Here is a 12,353-nt window from a genome sequence, read left to right on the forward strand (position 1 = left end):
CACATAAGATGCTAGGAAAGATCCTTGAATTTTTCACCATTCCTTTTGGGATCATGTGTATCTGCAACCAAACTTGTTGTGCACATATGTGTTCAACTATGCCTGTGTAAAAATCCTTCCATTCTTCTAGGAGATTCTAACTAGTTCTGTAGAACCATGGACTACCTTGTAATGCGTTGCCTCTTCCATTTTCTTCATAAAAAATGAAATTTATATTGCCACGATCTATGAAGTTAATTATTACTGGGGTTATAATACCCCATAAGGTTTTGACATGATTCTCAAGGGTCTCTTTACTAATCTACTACCTTGGAAAGATCCTCCCTTTTAATGTGAGGTTTGTAACCTTTATAGATTCTTCAACTGGGTCAAATGAAGGATGATATAGTGGTATTGGGCCGAATTGCAAATCTTGATACATGGCATTGGCTGGACATGTCTTGACCACCCATCACCAACCACTACCAACCGCCACTACCTGCTCCCAACTATTTTTCCTCTTAGGCAATTCCGACTATAAAAATGGACTCTCACATTGAGACAATTTCACACTGGAACTTAAGTTCTAAGTCTCCTCTCATTCTTGTTTTGACCCCCTCAATTCTCAGCTAACTTGACCGTTAGAATCTCTGCTCCTGGGATAACTCTCAAAACCTCTAACATCTTCTTTCTCTTAGCATATTGGACCCATCGGCCTTAGACACTAAAAATTACGTTATTATCCTCAACTTCATGTTTTGCAGCAACAAAGGATATTCTTTGTCAACTACCACATGTGAAAAATGAGTTTTGAGGTCTCCATTATAATGTGGGTTATTGCCAACCACAATAACTTCCTTGCCTTAGTACTCTTGGAAGCCATTTGAGAAGGCCACAAGCGAAATAGTACAGAATAAAAGGTTGAATTTGACCAAATTCAGAAAAAGGAGCAATAATGGTGAAGACGAATTGGGTAGGGAATCTGAGGGTTGGTGGGTGATCTGGGTACGGAAACCTAGGGTTAGTGTTTGTTGGTATAACTCAGTGGGGGGGAGGGGATAGAGACAATCTATTGGAAAAGATTGAAATGGGAGTACAAGCTCATTGGTAGAAAGATCATTTACTAGTGTTACTCCATTAAAGTGTGCACCTTGATTCATATACTCTATCATGCAATTACTGATTCTACGGGTTATTAGTTGCACTCATTTGGATTACTTCTCAGTTACAATAATAACTTTTTCCCAATTTTGGTCGCAAGATTATTTTTTCTATAGTCCCGTGAAAGCAACCAATTGATGGGTGGCTCGGTTGGTACACTGGCTACCTTGTTCAAATGTAGACTTCGGATTGAATCTCACTACCAATAGAGTTGGGGTTATGGGTATGGATATAGCTCATTATGTAGCTGAATGAATAAAAAAAATTATGATATGGCATGCTTGGAAGTCATTCATTGTACGTGTGAAATCACTCACTCTCTCTCTCTCTTTACCCTCTTTTTCTCTCTCGGCTTTGCGTTTCTCCTCTCACCTCTTGGCTCTGCGTTTCTCCTCTTCCACTCCATCATCTTGCTGCCGTTGGTTCTCTAAGTTGCTGCTCTCCTAGATCTAGTCATCGGCTCCGTCATTGATTCTCCTCCATTGTTGCTGCTTCATCATCCTCCACTCTATTGTCGACACCATCGAGCTGCTGCTGCTGCTTCGCTTGTCGTCTCTGCTCACTGTTTTTTTTTCTCCATTGAAACGGTAAGAATCACTATTCCTCTTCCTGTTGATCCGCCGTTCCAATTTCATCTGACCAGATGCTTTTTTCTTCATTAATTTTACGGTTTGCGATTTAAAATTTCCGACCAGATGTTGTGCAGGTAGAAACTCTGAGAATGAGAATCAATATACGGGAGAAATTCCTAATGTGCCATTCGGTGCTATATAAATAGAGTTTTTACCTTGAGATAACTTGGATGCTTTCTCCAACCATAATCGATCAGGAACCAAGTAAATTCACAAAATACAGACATGACCATTCGCTTTGAAAAATTTTAGCCTCTTCATCAAACGATTTAGGATCTACTGACCACAAAATATTGATATTTAGATTTATCTAACCGCACATCGCGAATATTGGTAATCCTTTACATCACTAAGATGTCTAATGTGCAATTGTGTGAACATAACCAGCAATGTGTCGTAGTCAGTAGCTCCGACTTCAAACTACATAATACATATTACCAAGCCTTGTAAACTGTTGTTTAGCCTGAAATGGTGCAATACCTGTTTTTTAAATAAATTTAAGACATTACATCAACTAATTTTTATTTAAACAATGATGTATTCGTATTTCATTGGGGTTGCATGCAACCAATGCTACAGTAGAATGTTCACTAGTTTTAAATTCTAAACACCAGAGAATCTGATTTTTTTTTTGTTTGATCACCGAAGTATCCATATTTTATAAGGTTCCTGGATCCATCGACTACAAAAAAAGTTGTGTGAATATATTCCCTTTTTTTTTTAGATTTTGAAAGAAGGGAAAGTTAGTCAATAAGATTTTAGTTTCCATTGAATTTCTGTTTTTTTTAATGCAATATTTTTATTTTTAATAAATTTCTCTGTTTTTTTCCAAGGCTCTATTTTTTGTTTGAAACATATTTTGTGATTTTTTATCAATTCCTGTATTTTCTGCAATTTCTTCTATTTTTTTGTCTGAAATATATTTTTTGTCTCAAACATACATTCTTTTTATTTCTATAAATTTCTGTACTCTTTGCAATTTCTACTATTTTAGGCTGAAATATACATGTATTGTTTTTTATTAATTTCTGTATCTTTCTGTAATTGTATACCAGGCTAAAATCTTGGAGTGAATGCTTCTTGTTCCACTCCTTTTCACATAAATTTTTATTAATGAAAATGCTGCTACTTATAAGGAAAATGTAAAAATATCATAAATCTCATCCTAGAAATTCAAAAAGAAAATCAATGCATTGATTTTGTTACTGCTAAAAGTTTGAAGAAATTTCTATAGATGAAAACTGGGTGAATTAGAGTATTAGTTAGAAATTGTGTATTTTCTCTTGCCTGGAAAACATCAAGGGATAGGCTTCTTATTTGGAAGAGAAAACAGTAAAAACTCTAAAAGAACCATGATTCATGTTCAGATAGAATTGAGGGGGAAGCAGAGTTCTATACCACCTATAGTGTAAAGAACATGTTAGTTGTTTAAGTTTGAGACGGTTCTATTTAGGCAGGAACCTCAAATTTTTAAATGAGTTGAAGAGAATTTTGGAGTTTGGCTTTTGAGATCTATTATGGGAGATAGGGAGGGATCCAATGGCTTCTTACCAGTTATCCTTTATTTTCCTATTGTCTGTATTACTTACAAGCTACAAATTATAACAGGGAGGTCACATTAATAACCCCATTACCCCATACACTATTATCTTATATGATATATGGTTCCAACACCAAACAACAGTATTGATTATAAGGGTGATGTGGGGGGGGGGAGGTAAAAAGTATTTCTTTATTTACTTTCTTTGTTTCAAGACTTTTGTTTGAAGGAGTTTGAAAATGTTCTTGACCGTCAAGTCAACAGCCTTGGTCTTACTTCTGAACAAGAAGTAGGGGAAGTAGTCTTTGAAGCTAGGGAGGCAATTGAGGATAACACCGGTCAGGTTCTTGGTGTAAAGGACACTTCAAAACCTTTTGAAGGCGTTAAAGAAAGGGATGATTTGGGTTCAGATTTTTTGCTTCTAGAGAGGGAGGTGGAAATTGACAAAACTTACATTGTTTAGAGAAGGGAAGACTTGGGATAGGTGGTGAATAAGGAGGTGGACCTGATTAAAATCTTGGGGTTATAAACATAAAATGCAAATTTATGAGGTTCTAGTACCAAGGGAGCCTTTTGAAATGGGATTCGTATGGCCTTGTAGGCATTGTTCTCTTCAATTTTGTTGCTAATCAAGTCCGTTTTTCTTCTTATGGGGTGATCCTTGCCAAAGTAGCAGAATTGATCATCAAACTTCTGTCTGCATTTTTAAGTCTTAATTTGTTACTTAGAGGGTGTTTGCCAATATAGGTGATTTTGTTTTTCGAAAAAAAAAAGAATTGTTTGTACTGATGTAATAGTTGTTTTTGTTTTGAAAATAGAATCATACATATTGGCAAACACGCCCTTAGACAATCAAAAGCTTTGCTGTGTCACCAGGACTCTAGATTCTACTCACACTTTTAGCAGAATTTAGTGTAATCATAGCTTTCATGTACAGAACTTGAAAATGCCTGTTGTTTCAACTGGATTCTCCTGTGTCACCAGAACTCTAATGGTCTGTTGCACAATCCATTTTTTCAGTTCTGCTCAATTTTTTGCTACTTGCACTAGAAGAAGAGACTGGAAGACCATTCTCAAAGGGAAGGGGTTGCTACTCATTATATGAATCCCCTTGGTTTTCAGATTGGTCTTTAGGGTTCTCACCTTATTTTTATTGTTGAAAATATTGCAAGTCAAACAGAATCATAGCCATTCTTTTAATTATATATGATGACTCATCTGCTCTTTTGTATATATGTTGAAACAGAAATGACCTTTGGGCACTTGGATGCACCTTGTATCAGGTGCTTTCGGGAATTTCTCCCTTCAAAGATGCAAGTGAATGGCTCATTTTTCAAAGAATCATAGCTAGAGATATCAGATTTCAAGACTACTTTGCTGAAGCTAAAGACCTTATTGATAAGTTATTAGTAAGTTAAAAGCACTTGCAGGTTAGATTTAGTTTAGTTTGAGTTGTTAAGACACTTTTATGTTTGTCTGAAATACTACTTATCTTCTCTATCTTTTGTTCTTTTTGGATCTTAACAAATTCATATTGAGCTTTGCTTTGCCCGCCCTCTCTCTCTCTCTCTCACACACACACACACACACGTGCGCGCACACATAGCTCTAGATGCCATATTTGTTCAATGTATTGTTTGCAATTTAGACTTAAAGAGTCGTTGCAGAAATTCCTTTCCATCTTTAGTTTTATTGCAATTCAGACTTGAAGGATGAGCAACATTGCTTGGAATTTTTTGTTTTCTTATTTACCGATTAGTGGTGGGCTCATATCCCTTGAGCCTCAATTTAAACCCATCCTTAGTTTTTGCCAGACCCAAGTTTTTACGCTAGAGACTCAAAATCTAAACCCATCTCATGCAAAACTTCTGGTAAGTTGGGTTGGGCTCAAGGGGCTGTAAATGTGTTAGGTTCAGATTAGATCTTTGGGACAAAAAAACTTTAAATTTATTTCTTTGGGACAAAAAAAAACTTTAATTTACTTCTACCTATATAGAAATTTGTACAATTCAAGAGACATAGGAGTTTTTGTTTTCTTGAAGATGCATTTCTATTTTCCTTTTCAATGAAGAGATGCATTTCTGCATTAGATTTGTAGATTATCTCCATAATGTCTCTGAGCTTTGAATCGCAAAGAGCTAGACAGACCAAGTATGTTCCAAATGCATGCTACATGATGTGAGCAATGGACCTACAGTCCTTCTAACTTTGTTGGAGCTGCATCCCAAGGATCAAACATGTCGAGCAGCATGCTTGCTTCTGCTACCCCCACACCAGAAACATATACTTGGTGAGTGCCTTTATCCCCTTGTCAAGAAACACAAGGTAAGATTAGGTGTATGAACATATTCTTGTTTATCATACAATATATTGTATAGATTCAATAAAATGTATATATCTTCTGTTTGCAGCCTGATCTTGCTGCAAAAATAACTGGAATGCTTTTGGAGATGGATAACTCAGAACTGCTTCTTTTGTTGGAGTCACCTGAGTCATTTGCTGACAAGGTAGAAGAAGCAGTGCAAGTGCTAAAACTCTCCAAGACCAGAGTTTCTAGACAGGATTGTATTCATCCAAATTATTTATCGGCTGAGGTTGCAGTCAACTAAATATACCTTATCTGAGGTTGTGCTCCAAGAAGCAGTGCTAGGATCCACCCAATTGTTTTTGATCTGGAACATCAATTAATGTCTTGTTTTGTGAAGTGGTTGTTAACTTGTTATTAATGGTATGATGTTTAACTTGCTATATCAGATGTCATAATGATGTTTTTGAGTGATTCAAAGCGCCTTGTAGTGAGATCTGAACAAGTTATTCCATGTTCTTGTTGATCCTTCTTCCACAGGTTATTGAATGAGTTATTATTTGGATAATTATAGTTAAACAAGTTATTGAACTTGTTGCTTGGACGGATTATAGTTGAATAGGTTATTCAACCTATTATTTGGACAGGTTATGTCTTAATGAGACAGAATGTCCAAAAAAAACATGGATTTGGGCCAAAGGGTAAAATTGGAAAGAGATGAAAAAAATAACAATTTACCCGAGAAAGTGGGTGTTGCAAAAGAACATGGGAAAATAAAGAACTTCGGATAAATTAAAAAAAAAAGAACATGGATAAATGCATTTCACCCCAGGTAACTGTTTTCCATCATTTACCCATATAAATATAAATGAGTTTCTAAAAAAAGAACATGGCCTCAATGTTAAATCTCCTTCCCTCTCTATTTTCTCCCACCTCCTCTCTTCGCCCTCCCCCTTTCACGGCAATTCATCGCATTGTCCCGTTTTCGTTCTTCGCATTGTGTCCATCAAAAGTTGCCATTTTCGTTCTTCGTATTGTGCCCACTACTTCATCAGTTCTTTGGTGTCCATCTAAGGTTGTCATTTTTGTTCTTCGCGTTGTGCCCATCCACAGCTAACAGATGGTTTGTTTGATTCATCAGTTCTCTAGTGTCCACCAACGATTGTTGTTGCCGTTCATCGCTTATAGGGACTGTGTGCTTGTTTTTTTGGTATATAAGGGCAATTTTTGGGGTTTAATATTAATAGAAGTAATATATTTAAAAAACACTCAAAATAGATTAATTTTTTAAAAATAATATCAATAAAGCATAAAAACACTGCTTCTTCTTCTTGTCATTTGTTTACCAGAGCCGTTGCCTGCCACCGCTTGCTACCACTCGCCACCGTTGTCGCCTCCGCCCATTTCTGCCTCCACCTCCAGCAACGTTGTGGAAGGTGACCGGAGGTAGAGGTGGCGGCGTTGGACAGAGAAACCACTAGCACCGCCGCCACCACTTCTGTCTTCGGCCACCTTTAACAATGTTTCGAGGCAAAATCGACGGCAGGCGGCAGCGGACGATGGTGGTGAGCGGTGGCGGGCAACGATGAACGGGTGATCTGACGAACAAATGGCAAGAAGAAGATGAACATTATTTTTATCGTTTATTAATATTATTTTTAACAAGTTTAACCTATTTTTAAAAATTTTTAAATATATTATTTTTATTGATATTAAACCCAAAAGTTGCCGTTACGTGCTATTAGCCCTAAAAAACCGAGGCAGGACAGTCTACAGTAACACTACAGTCATGCTATCAACTGAGATTTGAGAAAGAAAGATACGTAAAGATAAACCGACAATCACCGACGGAGACAGCGAAATTATGGTGGTCGGAATTTCCGATCATGCTATTTTTCTTATTGTAAATTCTGACAAATAGTATCGTTTTAATACAACACGTGTCATAAATTTATTAGAAACCGACATTTGCCTCAGTTAGCTAAAAAGTAAAACTCTCCTTGCACTCGAGTGCATAGTAAAAGTACGGATATAATAATATCTCGATGGATGATTCTTTTCTTATAGCTTTCCCTTACTCACAGGACATACAAATATTCCCCAAATTTTCACTGTATTTACTATTTTATACTCATCGACAATCCACTGATGGATCCGAGCCATTGAGACCGAGTTTGTACATTTTTTGGTTTCTATCAGATATTGCTTTGAATATCAATAAAAGGTAATATTTTTATAAAATAATTAAAATAAGATAATTTTTTTGAAAAAATATCAAGGGCGGTGGCATTGTTTATCGTCTTCCTTTGCCTTCCTTCGTATTCATGCCAGCCATTTCAATAGGTCAACAAGCCCCGATAATCCATTCCACGTGCCGGAGGGTCCAGAGGTTATCTCATAGGCTTTGCAAACCCAGCACCTAGGACCCTCCAGAAGTTATCTCTCTGGGTTTGCAGAAAGAGATGATTTTAGATACCCAAATAAAACACTCCCCGTAGCCTTAAGAAAATAGTGGGAGGGAGAGGAAGAGAGAGATGATTTCAGATTCGTGTATCTTTTTCTGTTGAACGAAAATAGCACAATAAAAATCTTACGAGAAAAAGGAGGTGGGGAAAAGAAAAAACTTAGAAAAAGCTCGAAACAACCATGAGAAATCCTTCAAGAATGGACCGGATCTCGTCAAATAAAGAACACCCATTAATCCACAAATGTCTAAGAACAGTAGCCACATCTCCGAAACCCTTGAATCTCCACATCTCATAGCTTAAGCATACCAAGTTTTTCGTATAACAGAAGAACAGAGAACAAGAGATCCATCGTTTATATCTTTTTTCCTTACTTCAGATCTTCTACACGAGTTCATCGAGAAAATATTTCGAAAACAAACGTCATTCAATTGATCGCTCAAAACCCACCTGATCAAGTAAAATTTGGCCCGACCTCATATTTATGTAACACGTGATAAAAGTAACAACTCGACACAAAAGCATGCTTAAGGCATGAGCACCAAGGGGAGAAACCAGCGGACCGAATTCCCCTATCAGCAGTCTGAACTCCCTACTAGGAGCCCGAATTCTCCCGTTGGCCCCAAGCCACTCAGACAGTAATCCGAACTGGCCTGCCATGTAGCAGTTCGGGACACACCTCACCGAACTGGCCTGCCTTATAACAGTTCGGGACACACCTCACCGAATTGGCTTGCCTTATATCAGTTCGGGACTCACCTCCAGGATGCCAAACCGAACAAATCGTACCATGCCTGACGCCGAGGAAGATCGTACCCAGGGGCGGCGCACCTGACTGACTTGGGATCTGACGCTTGATGGCCGCACTTCAAACGACCACCTGCCACCGCCACCTGACACCGCCATCTCCAGTTACAGAGATGGCTTCAACAAGGAGCAGTGGCAATTTTGTCCCAGCAGAAAGGACGAAACCCGAACTGGCAGAAACAAAGGTAATCATACCCGACCTAACAGGGGCTTTGGAGTGAGTACGCGAAGTGGTTATAAAAGGCCCCCTACCCCCCACAACAAGGTATGTGAACTTTGTGCCATCTGGTCTTTACTTTGCCTTTGAGATAATACTAACTTGAGCTTCGGAGTTATCTCACCGGGTTCCCCCCGGAGTTCCCTCATCTTCTCCGTTTCAGGTTCCTCGTCACTCCAGTCAGAGGTGAAATCGTTGACAGCAAAGATCGATCGGATTGCGCTCCATCAATTGGCGTCGTCTGTGGGAACACTTCTAAAAGCCTCCCTCTAAATCTCTCTTACCTCTCTTACCTACCCTTTTTTCAAAAACTCCAACACCCATGGCCTCCTCCAACAATGTCGGACGTGGAATAGAAATGGCCACCACCGGAGAGCAACTCCAAGTTCTCGTGGTGTGCATTGGGTAGTTCACCATCCCTCTTTTAGTGGATGGGATCCCCACTTTGAATGTGCCACAAGCAGTGGCGCCCCTGAACCCTCCTTTGTTGATTACACTCTTCCACTCCCTATTGAAACAAACTTCGCTGAACCAACTGCTGTCCCACTGGCAACCCGCCAGAACCAGCTGGACGACCTGATGCAATGCATGCGGACAATGCAAACCCAAATGCAACAACTCCAGCAACACCAGGTACTGCACCACCTCTCCCAACACTATTATCAGCAGCAGTTCCCTCAGCTAACCCTAAAGCAGTCACTGCTTCCCCCCCGGCACCCTGTTTTGAAGCCAGTTAAGGCCTCCCCTCAAGGTGGACGACCTCACCGAGGAGAAGCTTCCTAACCCCAGAACCCCCCTAATAGCCAGGCCTCATCCCAGGCCGAAAGCAAAGAAAAATTACCCCCGCCTCGCAGCTCGCAGGAGGGTCAGGAACCTCGCCCACAAAGTCACCTCGGTGCTTCAAGCCCGAGTTCCCACTCACGGAGACCGGTTCAGCGCCCTAGCAGCAGACCAACATTCCGAGCCCATCGAGCTCGGCAACACGGAGGCCAGCAGCGCCAGCACCAGGCCCGCTCAAAGAAGGCACCGACGAAGTCGTCAAACGGCTACCCGAGTCCTACCCGAGCTCAAAGGCAAGGAAGAGACGAGCTCGGACGAGGTAAAAACTGTCCCTATCAGTTCCTTCCCCCTTTCATCAGAACTTCTAGCAGTCCCCTTGCCCAGAGACTTCAAACTTCCATCTCTAGATAAGTATGATGGGTCCTTTGACCCCAACGACCACGTCGACGCATTCCAGTCACAAATGCACCTCGCTAGGGCCAGCGAGTCATGCATGTGTGTGGCCTTCACCACCACCTTCAGGGCGTGGCAAGCACCTGGTACTGGAACCTAGCTCCCGGGTCAATAAGAAGCTGGGCCCAGTTCGTGCAGATCTTCACCGCACACTTTGTCACCAGCAAGCGGTGCCCCAAAACCGAGGAAAGTATCTTCGAGGTAATCCAGAGAGAAGGAGAATCCACTTTGTCACTGGTGAGTTTTTTACTCCAAAATTTAGATATTTTTGCATGGTCCGCGGCAGATATGCCTGGAATTGACCCCGACCTTATAACTCACAAACTTAACACTGACCCTGTAGTCAGACCCATTAGACAGAAGAAACGCAACTTAGCCCCAGAGCGCTGGAGGGCGGTCGATGAAGAAGTCGAAAAGCTTCTCACAGCGGACTTCATAAGGGAGGTTCATTACCCGAGCTGGGTAGCCAACCCGGTGCTGGTCAAAAAAGCGAACGACAAGTGGCGCATGTGCGTCGACTACACCGACTTGAACCAAGCTTGCCCAAAAGACTGCTTCCCCCTGCCTCGAATCGACCGCCTAGTGGACGCGACCTCGGGACATGAGTAGCTAAGATTTCTGGATGCTTACTCAGGCTACAACCAAATCAAAATGGACCAATCTGACGAGGAAAAAACCAGCTTCATAACTGAGTACGACCTGTATTGTTACAATGTCATGCCCTTCGGACTAAAGAATGCTGGGGCGACCTTCCAAAGACTTGTAAATAACCTTTTTTGGCCCTTAATTGGCACGAAAATAGAATGTTATGTAGACGACATGGTCATCAAAACACAATTCTTACAAGAATTAATAAAAGACTTAAATTTTGTCTTCCAAATTCTGCGTCAATATAGAATGAGACTGAACCCAAACAAGTGTGTCTTCGGTGTCACTACGGGTAAGTTCCTAGGGCACATTGTCAACCGGCGCGGCATTGATGCCAACCCGGACAAAATAAAGGTCATCCTAGATATGAGACCACCCCGAAAAGTAAAAGAGGTTCAGAGGCTAAACGGCCGCATAGCCGCTCTGAGCCGCTTCATGTCGAAATAGGTAGACCGCTGCCTGCCTTTCTTTAAGGCAATCAAAGGCAAAGGGTTCGAATGGACCTGAGATTTCCAGCTCGCGTTCGACGAGCTAGAAACCTACCTCGCCACTGTTCCAACCTTAGCCAGACCCGAGGAGGGCGAGGTCTTAGAACTATACCTGTCGGCGAGCGACAAGGTGGTCAGTTCGGTATTAATAAAGAAAGTAGATCGGGTCCAGCGGCTCGTCTATTACGTTAGTAAAATTTTGCAGGGAGCAGAGATGAGATACCCGCAGATAGAAAAAATAGCGTACGCACTAGTGATTTTAGCTCGAAAACTCCGCCCGTACTTCCAAGCTCACACCGTCGTTGTTTTAACTGACAAACCTCTGAGGCAAGTCATACTCAAACCCGAGGTTTCCGGTCGACTGATGAAGTGGGCCATCGAACTCAGCGAGTACGATCTCTAGTACAAACCCCGGACCGCCATTAAGGCCCAAGCCTTAGCAGATTTTATCGTCGAGTGCACATTCAGCCTCGAAGCCCCTGAGCAGGTTGCGCCCGAGATCCCAGTTCGGGTGAACCCGGAGCTCCCAAGCCAATAGAGTCTGAACCCCGTGAAGTAGCAGCCAGTGTGGCATCTCTCTTGGTAAGGCAAAGCGCGAACTGGGATGAGGAGCCCTGGTTCCTTTACGTAGATGGTTCCTTGAACTAGCAGGGCAGCGGGGCTGGAATAGTCTTATGCGGCCTGGGTGGCACAAAATTGGAATACGCACTACGCTTTGAGTTCGCGGCATCCAACAACAAGGCAGAGTATGAATCACTGATAGCCAAGCTGAACCTAGCGCAAAAGGTAAGAGCAAAGCACATAGTCATTTGCAACGATTCCCAGCTCGTGGTCAACCAGGTTACGGGCGAGTACGAAGCACGTGAGCTCTCCATGAT

General features: G+C 41.3%; 1 long non-coding RNA gene across 1 annotated transcript; it reads left to right on the plus strand.

The window, feature by feature from the left end:
- Nucleotides 1-1,222: 1,222 nt before the first annotated feature.
- LOC148864398 (uncharacterized) lies at nucleotides 1,223-6,097 on the plus strand. Its single transcript, XR_016109006.1, has 4 exons — nucleotides 1,223-1,727; nucleotides 4,559-4,721; nucleotides 5,403-5,602; nucleotides 5,724-6,097. It is a non-coding gene; the product is annotated as an uncharacterized LOC148864398 (long non-coding RNA).
- The last annotated feature ends 6,256 nt before the right edge of the window (nucleotides 6,098-12,353 follow it).

The sequence above is a fragment of the Nelumbo lutea genome, chromosome 3 (genome assembly GCF_056320005.1).
Source record: "Nelumbo lutea isolate HS-2025 chromosome 3, American lotus-T2T, whole genome shotgun sequence".
NCBI classification, from domain to species: Eukaryota; Viridiplantae; Streptophyta; class Magnoliopsida; order Proteales; family Nelumbonaceae; genus Nelumbo; species Nelumbo lutea.